Raw genomic sequence first — 19,375 nt, forward strand, 5'->3', positions numbered from 1 at the left:
ACGTCAGTGGCAGCCCCCGAACCAGAGAGGTGGGGCAGGACCTTCCACTACTCCACAGGGACAATCTCAATGACTTGACTTTGACTCCGCCATCCAGGGCTCAATTAGAAGCACCTTTGGCCGGAAAATTATCTTTATTCTCACAAAATTGGCACAATATTACAAAGGACAAATGGATACTGGACATAATAGACAAAGGATACAGATTCCATTTTCATACACTACCAACAAGACATGGCAGGCCAAACCTGCCACCAAATCAAAGGGTAGAGGCACTCAAACAAATAACAAACCTACTTCAAATAAGAGCAATAGAAAAGGTTCCTTCTGCAGAACAAGGCCAAGGATTTTATTCAAGACTGTTCCTTGTTCCAAGAAAAGAAAACCAATGGAGACCCATTCTGGACTTGTCCGCACTGAATACTTACCTTATTGTGCCAAAATTCAAAATGCTGACTTTACAGCAACTCCTTCCCATGCTGGGCAAGGGTCTTGGTAACTCTGGACCTCAAGGAGGCATACCTGCATGTCCCAATCAGACAAAGTTGCAGAAGATACCTCAGATTTCTTGCAGGCTCAGAGCATTATCAATTCTCAGCTTTGCCCTTTGGCTTATCTACTGCGCCCAGAGTGTTCACGATATGCCTGACATCAGTAATTGCACATTGCAGACTTCAGGGGATACAAATATACCCTTACCTGGACGACTGCCTTATACAAGCGGACAGCCAACAAGCCTTGTTAAAAAACTTGGACTATGTCATTCACCTACTGCAGGCCTTGGGATACACAGTCAGTATTCAGAAATCAAGTCTCGTGCCATCCCAACAAATACCTTTCCTGGGTGCCACACTGGATACAAACACCCAGATGGCGTTTCTGACAAAAGAAAAACAAAAACAATTACCAGAATACTTCAGAAAATTGGCAACACACACCCAGATGACTGCAAGGAAAATCCTGCAGGCCCTGGGTTTCATGGCATCTTGCATTCTTCTGATTCCACACAAGGCTGCATATGAGGAAACTACAATGGTATCTAAAAAGTCTATGGTCTCAACACAGCCACAGCCTGGAAGCATTGATCCCACTCATTCCATGCCTTCAAAAGGAATTTCTGTGGTGGGCTCAAGCAAGCCAGATAAACAAAGGTCTGCCTTTCAGCAAGCCTCATACAAGTCAAACCATAACAACAGACGCCTCAGACCATGGATGGGGAGCGCACATGGAGGGCAGATGCATTCAAGGAAAATGGACACAAAAAGAAAAGCACCTGCACATCAACCAAAAAGAAATGCTGGCAGTGATACATGCAATCAAGACCTTCGAAAAGTCCATGCATCAGGGCCATCTACTAATAAAGACAGACAATACCACAGTTATGTGGTACATAAACAAGCAAGGAGGTACCCATTCCTACCCTCTTTGCAGACTGGCAATGAATCTCTGGGATATTTCTCTACAATTGAAAATAGAGCTACAATCCCAGTTTGTACCAGGGAAGGACAATGTTCTGGCAGACAGCCTAAGCAGAAACATCATGGATCCACACTAATGGATGTTGCATCCAGACATTTTCTTACAATTAACTCAAGCATGGGTTAGGCCGGACATAGATCTTTTTGCCTCCCACCTCAATCACCATCTGAAAATGTTTTGCACAAGGACATACCATCCTCAAGCATGGAAGGTGGACGCTCTCTCCTTCAGTTGGAACTCTCTAACACTATATGCCTTCCCACCTCTTCCTTTGATGACCTAGGTATTACTAAAGATCAAGACAGAGCAACCGAAAGTCCTACTGATAGCTCCAGACGGGCCAAGACAACACTGGTACCCACTGCTACGGAGCTTGACACACACCAATTCGTGGCTCCTTCCTCAATGGTCACTTCTTCTGACACAGCACAATTACAGGACACCACACCCCAGCTTGAAAACATTGAAGCTGGCAGCTTGGAAGATTCCATGACTATTCCTCAGGATGCACTTTCCAAAAGGGTAAAAGATATCATCCTGGAGGCGCACAGACCTTCCACTAGAAAAACAAACTCAGCTAAATGGAAGAGATTTCTTATCTGGAACAGCAAAAAGGGTCAAGACCCATCAGTGACGAGCATTCAACAGATCCTAGAATATTTGGCTGAAATGCTCCACAATGGCCTTTCATATTCTTCAATAAAAATACATGCTTCAGCAATATCTGCCAAATATAACACTGATCCGCCTGTATTTTCTCACCCATTGCTAAGACAGTTTCTAAGAGGTATAAAGAACATCAACCCTCCAAGGAAACCACCAGTGCCTGCATGGGACCTCAACTTCATGCTGGAAAAATTAACTCTTCCTCCCTTTGAACCAGCAACATCTTCAGAGTTGCAATTTCTGTCTTGGAAGACAGCTTTCCTTCTGGCAGTAACCTCAGCAAGAAGAGTCTCTGAGCTACAGGCCCTTATGGCAATACAACCATTTCTCATTTTCCATCAAGACAGAGTTTCTTTGAGAACCAATCCGTCATTCATGCCAAATGTGGTATCCAGGGTGTCCCTGAATCAAGCTATTCACCTGCCTACCTACTTTCCCAATCCTCAAAATAAAAGTGAGAGACTTCTGCACACCTTGGACATTCACAGACAGTTGCGCTACTACTTGGACAGAACAAAGTCTTACAGAAAATCTGACCAGCTTTGTGTAGCTTACGCTGCTGGATTGCAGGAAAAAGCAATTTCCAAACAGACAATTTCTAAATGGATTGGAAATTGCATTCGATTCTGCTACTCTTTTCATGGAAAAACTGTGCCAGCTGACATCAGGCCACATTCCACCAGAGCTACAGCCACCTCCACAGCCTTTTTAAGAGGAGTGGCAATAAAGGACATTCTAGAAGCTGCTACATGGAGCTCCGTGCATACATTTTCCAAACATTACAACCTGCCTTTATATTCCATATCCAGAGCAGGGTTTGCTTCTGCAGTCCTGCAGGGCTTTTTAGCTACACCATCTTTGTCTTAGTGCCTACCACCCCCAGGTTGGCTATGGTATTCAACCCATATGTAAGGACTGCAGTTGCATCCTTGAAGGACATAGTACAGTTTTGTACCTACTATAAATGTAGATGTCCGATAGGTATGCAACTGCAGTCAGGTTTTCCCTCCCACCTATCCCTCTGTGGTATTCTTTTGGGTTGCTACCCCTCATTTTAGCTACCTGGGGTAATCTTTTATGGTGTATTTATTTTTATGTTGTTGTACTTGTCTGGAATTTTTTCTCTATTTTCAAAATTTAGCCTTCCTTAGAGGGCACCTGGCATCTGGGGCAAGAAACACTGAAGAAGATAGCGTGATGTCGGGGAAAGGGCGACATCACCAGACTTTGGAATCCGGCCGACCGAAGGGCTGCCTGAGGCAGGATAACCCATATGTAAGGACTGCAGTTGCATACCTATCGGACATCTACATTTATGGTAGGTACAAAACTGTACTTTCTTCTGTGATTCCCCTGTATTGGCCCAGTAATCAAGGAGCCTCAATCTTCGCCACTGGCAACAGCTAGGGGATGCACACACTGGGAGGATGACAAGTACACACACACAGTAAAGTGCAATTTCCCTTAAGAGCACACAGAGACAGTCAGTATGGGGCTGATATCTTTATCTTTCTCCAGATCCCCAGTAAGACTCCCCAGTGGCACAGCTATAGGACTGAGATCTCAGCTGAGTGGCCAAGCCAAAACCTCCAGCACCCTCTCTGTCCAACCAGTGCTTCGTGTCCCTGCCCAAGTAGCTGACACACACACACACACACACACACACACACACACACACACACACACACACACACACACACTTTGAGGTTTGATTTATATACAAACACATACACACCAGGGAAAGGCTGGCATAGGTTTAATACCTATGCTCCCTTCTTTCCAGACTATAAGGTAGTTTCTACTGCCACCAGCCACTACTTATCAGATACTGTAAGGCCCTTAACAAAGGGTGTTCTATCCTACTGTGGAATGTTACTATTAATCCAGATGGTAGTCTGACCAAGAGCAATGCTATTTAGGAGTGGCTTGTACAGTGTCATCATATAGATATGCAAGTACACTAAGAGCTTAAATATTTCTCGCAGATATCAGCCACAAAGATGGGTTGAAATATATTTAATAATAAATAATAAAAGAACAAGACAATACTCAGTAAATCAACACAGTAACTTCAGAGTTCAAAATCATAGGAAATATTTAAAACAACATTGCAGGACAGGCTAAAATAAATAAAGAAAACATATAAGCTATACTTTACTATATTCCTATCTGAATCTAAAAGAGTTGCTATGCCCTAAAAACTTGCTTACAGCAAGGCAACTGCAGATGTGGTGATGAGTGGATGTTCTTGCTAGGTCAAAGACAAAATACAAAGTGCCTAGTCTGTCTCTGAGAGAGTTCTTACAGAGTTCTTAAATTAATATCAAATATTACTGCTGGGTTAACTTGGATGACATCACTTTTTTGTCACCTGACTTCAGTTACCAAGCAACCCCCATTGTCAAAGTACAAGCATTTTTACCATCTACCTGTGAGAAATACATCTCTCAGATGTTTGCAGACCCTGGAAGTCATAAAACAATAAAACACTTGCACAACAATGCAGAAGATGCCCTAGTTCTAGACATCCTGTCTCCTTGCTGCATTGAAACTAAGTTTTATAGCACAAAACCCTGTTCAACACACACTTCTGTACCAGTAGTTTAATATACACGTAACATATAGTTTTAAGACAAGCATATGAATCATGTTGATATTCACAAATGACATATAATTATTTACAAAACTCCAGATGGCTAGGCTGGTAGTCTGACACCTTCCTGAATTCTCTTTTGGTGGTTCACAACTTTTCAGACCAAAGATTAAGGAAATGCACACTAGGAGTGAGCAAGACTGAAAAAATCTTGTCCACCATTTGGAATCCAGTTCTCCACCCAGCAGAGGACCTTTCTAGGAACCAGAGAAAGGGGGAAGATGATGTGGTCAGACAAATCTTAGGGTTTTCATCAAGACACTCCTGGAGGCAGACTTTCCTGAGGCAGAGAAGGGGGAGCTTCAACATATGTCACCATTGAGGCAGTGGGGGGGTGTGCAGAATCCGGGATTTTGTGGTCCTTTTACTGAGAAATCCTATCAGTGCTCCTGAAGGATTGCCTGACTGACATAGTGTGTAGGCAGTTGGGAGGCAGTTATCCCTGCACCCTCAAACCTGGCAGGCCATCACATCATGGATGCAGAGGATAATCATCAGAAGCTACACTATTGCATTTGCTTTCTCTCCTCAAAAAAGGAGAAAGATTACCAATGTACCACCCAGTCATATGGAATCCAGAGCAGTAGAAATATCAAAGCTGCTGGAAAAGTCATCCAGCAGGTCCCCCCTGACCATTTATAATCTGGAATGTATTCTGAATTTTTTAGTTACAGAAAAAAAGCAGGGAACATTAGGCAGATTTTTGACCTAAGCCACCTAAATCTTTTTATAAAACATATGACGTTCAGGATGGTCATGGTGCAGTCCATCCTACCTCTTTTGAGGAAGAATAACTGGATGTGCTCTACAGATCTCCAGGGGGTTCCTATTATATTGTTGAAGTTTACAACTTCGAGCACCATATGGTCGAACCCATATGTTCGAAGTTGTAAAACTTCGAAAAAGAAAAAAGAAAAAAAAACTTAGCTGACTATTTTAAGCAGAGGGGGGCAACCCCCCCTGCACCCCCCATGTGGGAGGTTGTGCCCTCAACACTCCCTGCTTTTTAAGTATACCTACACCGAGACCGCACTCTTATGCAGTACAGTGTCTAAAGGGAAGATTTCCCTTTACTACACTGTAGTGCAATCTCGGTGTTGGTATATTTAAAGAGCGGGGGGTGTGGGGGGGTACAGGGGGGCTTGCCCCCCTGCTTAAAACAGTCAGATAAGTTTTTCCTTTATTTATTTATTTATTTATTTTTTTTAAGTATTCGAAGTTTTACAAATTCAAACATATGGATTCAACCATATGGTGTTTAAAGTTGTAAAACTTCAGTCACGTATTAGGAACCCATCTCCAGGATGCCTGCTATCACATCAAGATAGTTAGGTATTACAGCAAATTTATTAGTTTCCATCTGAGAGGCAGTCATTTCCAGTTCAGAGCACTGCCCTTTGGTCTAACCACAGCTTCTCGGCCATTCATAGTTATGGCAGTGTTGGCAGCATATATTAAGCTGCTAGGGTTCTGGGTGTTCAGATATCCAGATGATGGGCTCCTCACCACTCCAACCGGAAATCTTTTGGTCCAGCAGTAGGACTTCTTGCTCCAACTTGAACAGAGATTAGGAATTAGAGTCAGTTATACAATGCCAAAACCACGAACCAGTAACAATCACTGTTTAATAACACACCCCTCACCTTACCGATGTAATTCATTCTTTATTCCAGGTACCACTAAACCAGTCACAAAATACTTAATTTTCATTAACAATCAGTGTGGATGTACATTAAATGAACACTTCCCTTCTCTAGACATATAGAACTCAAATCTATGTTACATTTGAAAGTATTGTGAATAAATGAACCAATACAAAATGCCTATAAATATATAAACATACAAATGAAGTTATTGGAATGGGTTTCTAATGTACTTTTAGAACTGTCTTTGTAGCATTTTTATTTTTAGTACGCTAGTAATAGAGACTTGCTTGTTCAATCCTGGATGATTGGTCAAATTAAGGAAGAGCTGCCAATAAAGTTCTCTCTTTTCAAGGTGGACTGCCCACTGGCCACTACTCCTCATTTCTGTTTACTTTTTCTAGGAAGACAAATTTAAACTAATGTTTATCATTAATCATAATATTCTTTGCGAGTGCATTAGTTGTTTTTGCTTTTTTAATTTCATAAAAATGATCGTAGATGCATTCTTTTAACAAGCACTTAATTTTTCCTATATAATATGCCTCACAGCGTTGGCATAAAGCCACATAGGTTCATAGATAGGTACTAGGCTATCTGCCTGATGGCATTTATAAGCCTAGCCAGAATGTGTTGGCTTACGCTGCCCACTTAGATTAGTTCCCTGTGCCTCTGTCCAACAGAGCCATTGAAGTGATCCCCGGGGTATACTTTCCGTTTCCCATCCACTCGTCAAGATTTCTCTTGAAGAGGGTTAGCGAGTAGCTCTGCCTAATGTAGATTGTAATCTTGTTCCCGAGCATGGGAAGTCTCTGAGACAGAAATCTATCCCTCCAGCATGTCCTATTTATTGTTGTGGTGAGGTTTAGATCCCTAGAGTGTGTGGCTTGATAGCAGGGGCGGCTCGTGGCATAGTGGCATAGGGCTGCCGGACTGCAGCCCCCTCAAAAATAAAAAAGCAAGAAAAACAAATGAAAAATAAAAAAAAATATTTTTTTATAATTTCGATTTCTTTTGGCATGCGCAGATACCGAAGTCCGACTTATCGGTCTATGCGCATGCTCAAGGCAGCCCGGCGTCTCCCCATAGAGGGACACAAGGAGACGCCTGTGCACTTTTACAGTGCATAGACCCCCCGCCAGAGACTGCAAGAGGAGCAGCAGGGACTGGGGTTCCTTCTTTGTGGGGTCTGTATCTTCTCCCTGTGTTTGTGTGGGTTTGCTTTTTTGCCCTCCCATGTTACAAAGACATGTCTGCATTATTTCTTCCTGGGCCTCTGCTGAAAATTGTTTATTTGTTCCAAGTCAGACTGTCCTGATTAAAAAATGTTAAATAAAATTGATAGGCATTTGAATTTCAGACTTAAGGGTTTCTGAATGTTTAATTCCTTGCGTATTTGATGGTGCAGTGGTAGTATTGTTGCCTCACAGCTATAGGTTTTCTGGTTTGATTCTTGGTTGGGGTGGCTTCTGTGTGGAGTCTGCATCTCCTCCATGTGTTTGTGTGGATTTGCTCTGGTGCCCTGCCATTTTACAAAGACGTGTCTGCAGTTTTAATCCCTGCTGAAAATTGGTTTTGTTCTGTCCGCAGTAAAATTGACAGGCATTTGAATTTCAGACTTCAGGTTTCTGAATGTTTAATTCCTTGCATAATTGATGGTGCGGTGGTAGTATTGTTGCCTCACAGCTATAGGTTTTCTGGTTTGATTCTTGGTTGGGGTGGCTTCTGTTTGAGTCTGCATCTCCTGCCTGTGTTTGTGTGGATTTGCTCTGGTGCCCTGCCATTTTATAAAGATGTGTCTGCAGTTTTAATCCCTCCGTCTCTGCTGAAAATTGTTTTGTTCTGTCCGCAGTAAAATTGACAGGCATTTGAATTTCAGACTTCAGGTTTCTGAATGTTTAATTCCTTGTATAATTGATGGTGCAGTGATAGTATTGTTACCTCACAACTATAGGTTTTCTGGTTTGATTCTTGGTTGGGGTGGCTTTTGTCTGCATCTCCTTCCTGTATTTGTGTGGATTTGCTCTGGTGCCCTGCCATTTTACAAAGACGTGTCTGCAGTATTAATCCCTGCATCTCTGCTGAAAATTGTTTTGTTCTGTCCGCAGTAAAATTGACAGGCATTTGAATTTCAGACTTCAGGTTTCTGAATGTTTAATTCCTTGCAGATTTGATGGTGCAGTGGTAGTATTGTTGCCTCACAGCTATAGGTTTTCTGGTTTGATTCTTGGTTGGGCTGGCTTCTGTGTGGAGTCTGCATCTCCTCTCTGTGTTTGTGTGGATTTGCTCTGATGCCCTGCCATTTTACAAAGACGTGTCTGCAGTATTAATCCCTCGTCTCTGCTGAAAATTGTTTTTGTTCTGTCCGCAGTAAAATTGACCGGCATTTGAATTTCAAACTTCATGTTCTTCAGAATACATAGTAGCACAACCTTTTTTTCTAGCAATTTTCTAAGTTTATAAGATGAATATTTTAAATTTGTCCCTATTTTTGGGACTGTATTTCCCCATTATTGGCTTCATCCAGGTTTTTGTGCTAAGGTTGACAGCTATGGCAAGAACTGAATTCACTAAATATGGACTGTAGAATTGTGCATATTTACTGATAAAGGTGCACTGTAGAATTGTGCATATTTACTGATAATGGTGGACTGTAGAATTGTGCATATTTACTAATAATGGTGGACTGTGGAATTGTGCATATTTACTAATAATGGTGGACTGTAGAATTGTGTATATTTACTAATAATGGTGGACTGTGGAAGTCTGAGTAGACTTTTTATGATAAATGTTCTCAACTGGGCAGTTTTGCCATTATGGGTGCATATGTTTTGTTTCATTGCTTACTGGAAAAATGTTCAAAACAAATTTAAAACACCCTCTAACAAGTGTACTGTATTGTACAAGGAATATAATTTTAGTACAATGAGGAAGGTGTATCAAAGAGCACATGTATGTTTCATATGCAAGGGCCTATGATTCAACAGCCCAAAATTAATCTTTATCTGCCACTGGCAAAATGTATTTTCTTTGAATGTGGGTTTCAATGAATGTGAGTTTCAAGGGCAGAGAAGTTTTAATGCTAAGTTTTCATTGTGAGACTGCATTGCTTTGTTTAACAGATGACTTAATGTTTGTGCTGTAAAATACAAAATAAAACTTTCAAATGAAGTCCAATCATTGAAGTAAAGCAGTATGCACATTAGTGTTTATGGTAAATGGAGTGAAATAGCCAAGTAATGGTTAATTGGAATGGCTGCAGAGGCTCCAGTTCAACCATTATTTTGTCAGGGGGAAGGGCAGCAAACTCAGACAGGCCCAGCTGAACTATACCTCCCAACTGTCCAGATTTTCAAAGAATGAATAGATTTTTGCTTCTTATTTTGGTTTGTTGTTCATAAAATTTGTAGTTTTAATTCCTAAATGATTTGCCAGAAGTCACTAAATAATAAGTTTCAGACTTCATAACCTTCATAAAATGCATGTTAAAGTAAGAGCCGTTCTATCAACTGTCTCAATTTATACAAGAGCAATTTTAGTACTGTTTATATGTGCCCCAATATATTTGGCCTTGTTCAGATTTACTGCATTAACAGGTTGAGAGGTACATGCAAATAAATTGCTTTATAGAATTAGGCATAGCCAACCTCTCAACTGTCCCCAATTTTGGCTCAAAATGTTGCTCTTCCCCTAATAATCCCTCCAAAATAGCAATTTTGGAAGAAAACATGGAGGGTTTACAATTAAGAAATAACTGTAATAATCAAAGTTATAGATTACTTGAAATGCATGTAGATTCTTTTATTTTGTCAGCTGCTCAAGGTAGCAGTACTAATATTAAAGTGTCCCTTCTTTGACAGGTAGAAGCTGTATTGTGTGTCTATTTTATATTTTTGCATCACCATAAAATTGTGTTTTTTGGCAAATTAGTGACAAATCACTAAAGACTGAAGTTAGAAAATGACACATTTGAGTTTCAGATTTTATACCCTTCAGAAAATTCATACTAATGCAAGACCTATTCTATTATCTTTCTAAGTTTATTAGAGCAATATTTTAAAATTGTCCTTATTGTTGTGCCTTTGTCCCACTTCTGTGTATGGCTTTGTCCAGATTTCTTGCTCTTGAAGTTGAGAGGTATGACAAATGTGTCAGGGCCATCACAGTCAGCCAGAGAGATTTCAAATTGTGACATGCTTGTTGCACCCACTCCCCATGTAGTGACTCTGGATGTGTCCAAGCAAGGCAAGTAGTAGTTGTGTCTACCTAGGATGGAAGGGGCGCACTGCATAAGTACTACAGTGGCTTTTCATCTGTCCTTGATTTTGCAGAATGGTCTGGTTTCTGTCATATTTTTGTACTGTTGATTTATGCTTATTACTCAAAGTGCCTGTTGCTCTGTGTTTAAGTAGCAATGCTTTAATGACCATAAGGTAAGCTTGTCTGACATCGTAAGATGCAAGTAAGCTTTAATAAGCATACTGTTAAAGAATTGCCAATATTGAAAGCCTTTCTGTTGTTGCCATGCAGAGAATACTTGACTAGATAATGTATAAGCCTTGGGTATTAAAGGACAGGATTCCATTATTTTAAAAAGCTCATTACACTTGTTGGAGACTTCCAGTCATCTCTACAGGCTTTACCCGTAAACTAAACAGAATGCCAATCATGTGTGGTCCATAACCTGTACAGTAATCCTTTAAGCAATGTATCTTGAGCTTGTTTCTTGTTTGCTTTTCATTTTTACTTTTATCATGTTTTCCCCATGAAACAAGTTGTCAGGCAGCAGGTCTTTTGGATAAGAAACATTTTACAAGTGGGGGCATCACATAGATTTCTACTTTCAGCATGTTGCTTGGTACTTTAATAAAGCTGAATATATTATAATTAGAACTGCAGTGCAAGGAGAAGTGGTTTGAGTTGAGTGCTTCTGGTTTTCTTATACTTGATTTTGACTGGCATTCCAGTAATGTATTTAAAAAGTAATTTATTTTTCATGCCTCACAACCTTTTGTTTCCATCTAGATATTAAGTAGCTGTCATGCAGCCAATGCATTGAAATATTTTTATTCTTCTACACTTATTTTTGTCTTGATTGGACTTTCATAATGATGGTTTGCCACCCAGGGCAGCGTATTTAATTAAAGTTAGTTTTTTTGTGGTTTTGTGCATAGCTCCTCCCCTTTATGGTTGACCACACCCCTTCCCTTTGACCCCGCCCATTCAGCGTCTCCTGCAGCCCCCCTGTGATTTGAAGTCACCAGCCGCCACTGCTTGATAGGATATGGTTTTCTTTAGGTGGAGCATGTCCATCAATTTTGGGTTGGACATGGTCTTGTATGTCAGGCAGAGATCACCTCTGAGTAGGCTCTATGCAACCGAGTACAGCTGGAGTTTCTTCATTCAAGCTGCATAGGGCATCTGTTTGAGGCCAGTGATTTTCTTGGTAAGGTACTTCTTTGTTTTTTCCAGCTGTTGCAGATGTCTTGTAAGGTACATCCCAAATGGGGCATTGTACTCTTATGAAGGGTCTGATGAGTGATGCGTAGAGGGGCACAATGACATCTTTTGATCTGGATGCAAACCCTTTTTTGATTAGGTGGGCCACATAGAAGGATTTTCTAACCATTTTGGCAATGTGATTGTCAAAGGAGAGGTTACTATCTACTTGGGTTCCCAGATCCCTTATTACGTCTTCTGTATTTAGGGGCTACAACCTATGTGGTAGTTTGTGGGTACTATGTTTTTTCTAAAGGGGATGGCTTTGCACTTTTTGGCATTTAGCTTGAGGCCATGGTTTTAACACCAGGTATCTGTCTCAGTGAGACCCTTTTGGAAGATGTCGGTGTCAGCCGGAGAGTCATTTACAGCCCCTAGTTTGCAATTGTCTGCGAACTTGGTCAGCCATAGTCCTCCTGTGCTAGCCCTTACCTCTGAGCAGTATATGCTGAACAGGAGGGGTCCTAGGACTGAGCCCTGGGGAACACCACTTGTAACCGGTTTAGAGTCAGACCTAGCTCCCGCAACACTTACCATATGGGTTCTGTCCATGAGCTAGTTGGCAACCCATCCCGTGATGTAGGAGTTCAGGCTGGTGAGCTTGTCTATAATACCTGAATGGGGAATGGTTTTGAAGTCCTTTGCGAGGTCTAGGTAGGCTGTGTGGACCACCTTTCCCTCGTCTGTAGCCTTGGTAACTGTCTCAAAAAAGTCCACCAGGTTTCGGAGGCATGATCTGCCCCTGACAAAGCCTAACTGGATAGGGTCCAGTGTTTGGAGGTTCCCAAAGTCTCTGTTAATGAGATCCATGATTATGCTCTCCATAGCCTTGCAGACCAAGCTAGTTGGGCTTATAGGGCGATAGTTCCTGGGGTCTGTTTTGGCTCCACCTTTGTAGAGCGGAATTACAGTTGCTGTGCGCCACTCTATGGGCATGTAGCATGTGAAGAGGTTGAGTTTGAGCAGTGTGTTTAGGTGAGGGGTTAGTTCATCTTTGAGCTTGTGCAGGACACAGCCTGAGACACCGTCCCCTCCTATTGATGCTGTGTTTTTGGCTTTGGAGATGGCTATTTTAACATGAGTGTCTGTGATTTCAAGGGCACTACATTTTTCTGGTATGGTTATGGGCCCTTTTGGGGGTGAGAGGGGGGTGAGGTTTGCACTGAACCTCTCTGCCAGGACGTTGGCGATATCGGTCGGTTCAATGTATCTTGTGCCATTCTGCACAAACTCCAAGCAGATCTGAGAATTGCCACTTAGATTCTTGACATAGCTAAAGAATGCCTCGTGGTTATCTTTGGAGTCCTTGGCAATTTTTCTTTCAAAGCCAGCCTTGGATGATTTTATGAGGGATCTTAGTTTCCTGCTGATGCTTATCAGGAATGCCTTCCCTTCTTGGGATTTTACTCTTTTCTGTACTAGTTTCCTCCTTCTATTGTATAGCTTGTTTAGCAGGGGTCCACCAGACTGATTTCCTTTTCTTGGAGGAGTGAGTCTTGGTTTTGCTTGGGATAGCACAATCCATGGATTCATGTAGGTGCCCGTAGAGTGCATTTATGAAGGATTTTGCAGCTTGGACAGAGTTATCCTTTAGCATGGGGGCTTTGAAACTTTCCACCTCGGTCTTAAGTAAAGTGAAATTTGCTTTTGAAAAGTTTTTCACGGTGGTTTCTTTGACCTGGGGTGGGGGCGGAATGTGAATATCCAGAGTGATCAGTTTGTGGTCAGATCTAACCAGCGAGGGGTTGACCTCTGATGTGGAACACCGGTCGCCCATGTTGGTGATGACCATATCCAATATGTTGTCACCTCTGGTGGGGATGTTGACCAGTTGATCCAGAGCATTAGAGTTTATAAATTCTAGGAAATGTTGGGCAAGGGAGCGAGTACTCGAGTAGTTCTCCCACTTAATGTTTGGGTAGTTGAAATCACCCAATATCAGGGTGTTTGGTAGGACCTTTATGTTTTCCAGTGTTTCCAGAAATGTGGAATGAGGGTCCTGGGACATGGTGGGTGATCTGTAGCAAGCTACATTTTTGATTGCAGTTTTGCCCGTTAGTTGCACGTGGATGATCTCTGAGGCGTCGTGCTGTGCCACTAACCTGGAAGTATGGGTATCCTTGATGAATGTGGATACGCCCCCACCTTTTGTATTTTGGTCCGGGTTTTGTGGCCGTAATGTATGATATGAGTTTTAGCCTGGTAGTGCTGGGGTGGTTTCTGGAGCCTTAAACCAGGTTTCTGTTACTTCACATACATCGAATTTCTCCATACTGAGGAGTGCCTCGAGTGCGTGCGGTTTGAGGTTTAAACTTTTTGCATTGAGTAGCATTACCCTCAGTTTTTTGTTACTTGTGCTATTTACGGCAGTGGGTTTGTCTTTTGAGCCTTGCCTAAAAAAAGGCACTGTGGGGGTGGCAAGAGCCTTGGCCAGTATTCTAAAGCCTAAGGGTGACAGGTGCAAGCCGTCTCTAGTGAAGCAGTGTGGCTTGAGGAGCATGTTATCCCAGGCTGACAGACACTGGATCCCTTTTGAATGACACCAGAAGCTTAGCCAATTGTTGAAATTGATCATTTTTTCTTTATACCGTGGTATCATTCTTGGTGAGAGCAGAATGCTACTCAGGGTCAGGGTCATACCGGCCTGGGCTACGTGATCAGAGAGCTCCTCCATGTCTCTTTTAATGTAGTCCAGGGAGGTACGGCTCAGGTCATTCACACCAACATGGACAATGACAGAGTCATATTTGTACTTGTTCTGGAGTTACCTGAGTGCTTGTGTTATGTGGAGGATCCTGGCACCTGACAGGCAGCTAACAGTAACCTTCTCCTTGTTCAGCCTAGTGAGTGGGACGTCAATGTGCTTGACTGTAGAGTCACCTATTACCAGTGTGTTGGGTATGTTATTTTGGCTTAAGGGCTGTGATTGTATGGCACACTGGTTTTGTGAAGTATGTGTTTCATGGTTTGTGTTGGGGTTGGAGGTTGCTTGGATGTCTGCTTTGGAGGTCTCTGTTGCTTTTGCAGATTTTTATTTAGAGCCTCCGAGTATGTTTTTGTATATTTATGTGTGTTTTTTCCTGGTGCTGGTTTCATAGGTCTATGTGAGACTGGTGGTGTGCAAGTAATTCCCTTCTCCTCTTGACTGCCTGGTCCAGTCTTGGGGTGAGAGAGCTTAGCCTCCAGTTTGGCTGTATAATTGCTTCTCTTGCATGTATTAGTGTTTGGTGGTAGGAGGAGAGGGTTGTCTGTGTACATGAGGCAGTTGTAACATTGCCTCAAAATGCCCAGATTCACCAGTTGGACCAGAGAGTACACCTGAAACTGCCCTTTGGACATGCCTGGATAGGTACTGTGAACTGTTTTACTGATTGGCTGGTGAGGTCAAATAGAGAGCCTAGTCCTTCTCTGCAGTATAGGGGGGGGGGTCTAGTGCTAAGGTTTATTAGTGCTTGCTATGAGTTTTGAGCAAGTGCCAGGCTGAGAAGTGATTGGTTTGAGTGCTTAAGTTGAAAGTTTGTCTAATTCAGAGGGAAAAATTGAAGAGCAGACTTTGTGGAGATGGGAAAAAGGTATACCCCAGCTAACTGGCGCTGCCTGGCGCGCAAAACCGCACTAATGCAGGTTTTATAGCAGGGAAATGAAAGAGATAGAAATTAGTCCAAAATGGCCAATAAACTACTAATTTCTGAGCTGAAACCACTCCTCCGGGGACAGATATGCTGTTCAATGCTCCCCTGTCTCACAAGTGAACAGAGAAACTTCCTTCTATCCAGTTAAGGTATGGGCAAACACAGAAACTTGTAACACAGCCCTGAATTCAGCACTTACCTCAAAACTGGACTATACTAGCTTAGAAAGGCGGGAAAACAAGTATATTTTCTTTTTTTTTTTTTTCAGAAAATAAAGCAGATACAATTAAAAAAACACTTTAAATGCACAGAAATGGCTATCACACTTGAGTGTGTAGCCTACAACAGTTAAACAGGTAATTTAAACACTGAAACGACTTTGTTAAAGTGCAGGCAGTAAAATAAGTACAGTATGTAGCTGAAACAAGCTTTTTAAATTGCAGAAACTCTAAAAAAAAAAAAAAATAAAAAAAAAAAAAAAAAAATCTGCGTTTTAGGCAGAATTAGCTAAAGGCAGGCCAACAATGCAGACAAATGATACTTAATCACTCCAAAGTCTCTCTTTTTTTCTCTCTGCTGCTGTAGAACTCTGCAGGGCACCGGGCAGGAGCTTGCTGATCTGTATACAAGCGCAAAAACCTCACATGCACTGCATCTTTAGTTTGGCAGTTGTAACTGTTAAGGAAAACTGTTCTTTTCTCTCCTATATCCACCTGTTTGAAAACATGTATATTTTTACAATAATTACAATGATCACACTATCGCATACCATGGATCGACATGCTATTTAGTTTAATGAACATTTTTTGTAGCAATGTTTTTAAAGTCATACCTTTTTTTTATACACAAACCTAGGGAAGTCTTCAATTTTGCCCCTTATATTCACACCATCTTTTAAAATGGACCAAGTTTTCATCATAATTTGTTTTATTTTGTCACTTTCTAAGTTATAGGTTGTCACATAGGCACATTTAAATTTGTCATTAATTCTATCTTCCTTTTTGTTTATTTCAACGTGTTTCCATAGTTCAAAATAGGTATGAAATGACCTGTTGACCTTTTATAGATTACCTCCTCTTTAGACTTTTGTTATAAAGTCCATCGGATAGCCTCTCTTTAAAAACATATTTGTTAAGTTTTCACATTCTGCTAAAAAATTATCATCCCTTGTACCCTTTCTGGCAGCGCACATAAACTGCCCTTTAATTACTGATTTTATATTTGAGATAGGATGTGTGCGCTAGAAAAATGGAGTAGGGCATTAGAATATATCGGTTTTCTATAAATACGTGCTGTATAAGTACTATTAAATAGGTCCTTCTCAAGCAGTATGTCTAAGTATGCTAGTTTTGTAACGTCTTTCTGTGAAGTGAATTTCAGGAACACAGTAGTTTGATTTATATAATCAAGAAATTTATCAAGTTCTTCTTCCTTTTCTTTCCATACAAGGAAAATGTCATCAAGGTAACAAGTGTATGTTCTAAAACTGTCCTTAAACCTGCTGTCCAGTAAAAATGTATTTTCCCAATAGACCATTACTGTGTTAGCAAATAGGGAGCTATAGCTCAAACCCATAGCGACACCTTTGGTTTGGAGGAAGAATTGACTCTCAAACACCAAAAACATTTTTTTAATACTAGTTCTAACAGTTCTTCATATAAGTTAAATTTAACCCGTTCAATATTATTATTAATTAAATAGTCACAGAGCCATTTAATATCTAAAGAGTGAGGATTAAATGTATATAAGTCTTTAACATCAAATTGTGACCAAGATGTCTTCCTTATTAAAGAATAATACATTAATTTTATTAGGGAAATCCCAAGAATTCCTACATACTTGTATTTCATTCTTTATTAAATGTTTCAACTGTATGTCCAGAAACTTAGCGCAAGTGCTAGTAATCGAACCCCTAGCGTCCACAGTTGGGCACGTAGGTGGATTGTTCTGGTCTTTATGATTTTTTGAGATTGCAAAAATGTTAGACATATTTGGATAACTAACATTTAAATAATTGAATTAATCTATGGTTATTCTACCTTCATTAAGCAAGTCTTTTATTTGTGTTTTAATTCTATTAAAAGCACCATTTACCTGATTCAGGGACACTGGGGTATATGTATCTTCATTCAACATATCAAACATTTTTTGTTTCAGAGATCTTTGTACATAACCACCATACCCCCTCCCTTATTGGTTTCATGATCCTTACAGTTTTTTTTCCTTTCATCTTTTTTATTTCTTTCAGCTGGTATTTTTCTTCTGTATTAACAAAAGTCTGAACTCAAATTCACATAACTTTTCATATAATTGTACATTAGGGTATAATGGAGGACTATAGGTGCTAGAAATTCTCAGTCCTTTCACAGCTCATTGAAGATAATTTTAAAATTAAGATTCCTTGTATACAGTTTTAACTCCATTAGAAAATTTGCAACATTAGCATGTTTTGAAGGTACAAAACTCAAACCCTTTGAGAAAGTCTCAATCAGTGTCTTACTAATTGATAGTTGTGTATATTAAAGTCACCTGTTTCATTAACAAGAACTCTACAGGTCCCTTCATCCAGTGAATTTTTGCCTAGATTCCCAACTAGAGAATTTCTCATCTCCGCTGCTGTCAATTCCATTGGTTCTGTTGATTGGGATTTGGCTGGTTCTTGTACTGTTGTTGGTTCCCCATATATGACCGGGGCTGGTTGTTGGTGTTCCATTGGTTCCCCTGCTGCCTTCCTTTTAATCTCTGCGATCTCCAAAGCTGTGGGCATTCCACACAATATAAAAAAAAGATGATGACGAAACATTCCTGTGTTCATTGTTAACACAATACCGTTCAGTGAAATCTGATTCACCATGGATTGATGCATATTTTATAAGGGTCTATATCATATGAACGAATTGCACAAATTGTGAACACTCATAATATCAAATGTACCCAGGGTTGCCAGACGTCCCTATTTGAGCACGACTTTCCCGGGATCAGCAGCCTGATCCCGAGTTGCGCACTGCCTGTTTAAATCCCGGACAGCCTCCGCTTTTGTTTTTTTTTTTTTTTTTTTGTCTTCACTTGCTTTGAAAGGCTTTTTTTGTCCTTACCTGGCCAGTCGGAAATCTGGCAACCCTGAATGTACCTGACCTCGAACTTCCTATTGTGGGCAAATATCCCATTATTCACTGTACCGCGATCTCAGAAAAAGTAGTTTGAGGGTCCAGTATGTTTGATATTATGAGCGTTCACAATTTGTGCGATTAGCTCATATGATATAGACCCATTTTGTGAATCTGCCTGCTTATTTTTGTTGAAGTTCTTAGATCCCCTAACTTGTGCTGTTGGAGCTTTTTGATAGGCCGTACCATTGGCATACTTCCTCCAAATAAATAGATTCCTTTTCAGCACCTCTTCCTGCTGTCCTGGCCTTCCTGTCATATCTGTTCCAAAATGGCTGTAGTTTCTCAGCAATCATGGTCCATTTAGCAGCTATTTCCGATTTCCATATTAAACACAATCAACCTTCCATACCTTCACTTAAGATTTCAAAGGCCTTTCTAAAAGGAACCTTCTTGTTGAGGTCCTCTATAAGGGATCCAGTTCCCCCATGGGACATAACTGTCATGCTACAGGCATCAACTAGGCCCCCTTTGAAGCAGCATCCACAGTGGATCTAAAATTCCTCTGTTGGTATACCATATTTCTGGTGGCAGTTATTTCTGTGGAAAAGATTTCAGAACTGCAAGCACTGTCTTGTAAATCCTGTCATTTTCCATAAGGGAAATATGCCTTTGAGAATCAATCCAGCCTTCCTC

General features: G+C 40.9%; 1 protein-coding gene across 1 annotated transcript in view; it reads left to right on the top strand.

Annotated features, from left to right (window-relative positions):
- The window catches only part of ATP13A1 (ATPase 13A1), a 1,617,817-nt gene that overhangs the window by 997,725 nt on the left and 600,717 nt on the right, over window positions 1-19,375 (top strand). The window lies entirely within an intron of this gene.

Source organism: Protopterus annectens, chromosome 9.part0, assembly GCF_019279795.1.
Source record: "Protopterus annectens isolate FY-2018-M chromosome 9.part0, PAN1.0, whole genome shotgun sequence".
In the NCBI taxonomy this organism is placed as follows: domain Eukaryota; kingdom Metazoa; phylum Chordata; order Ceratodontiformes; family Protopteridae; genus Protopterus; species Protopterus annectens.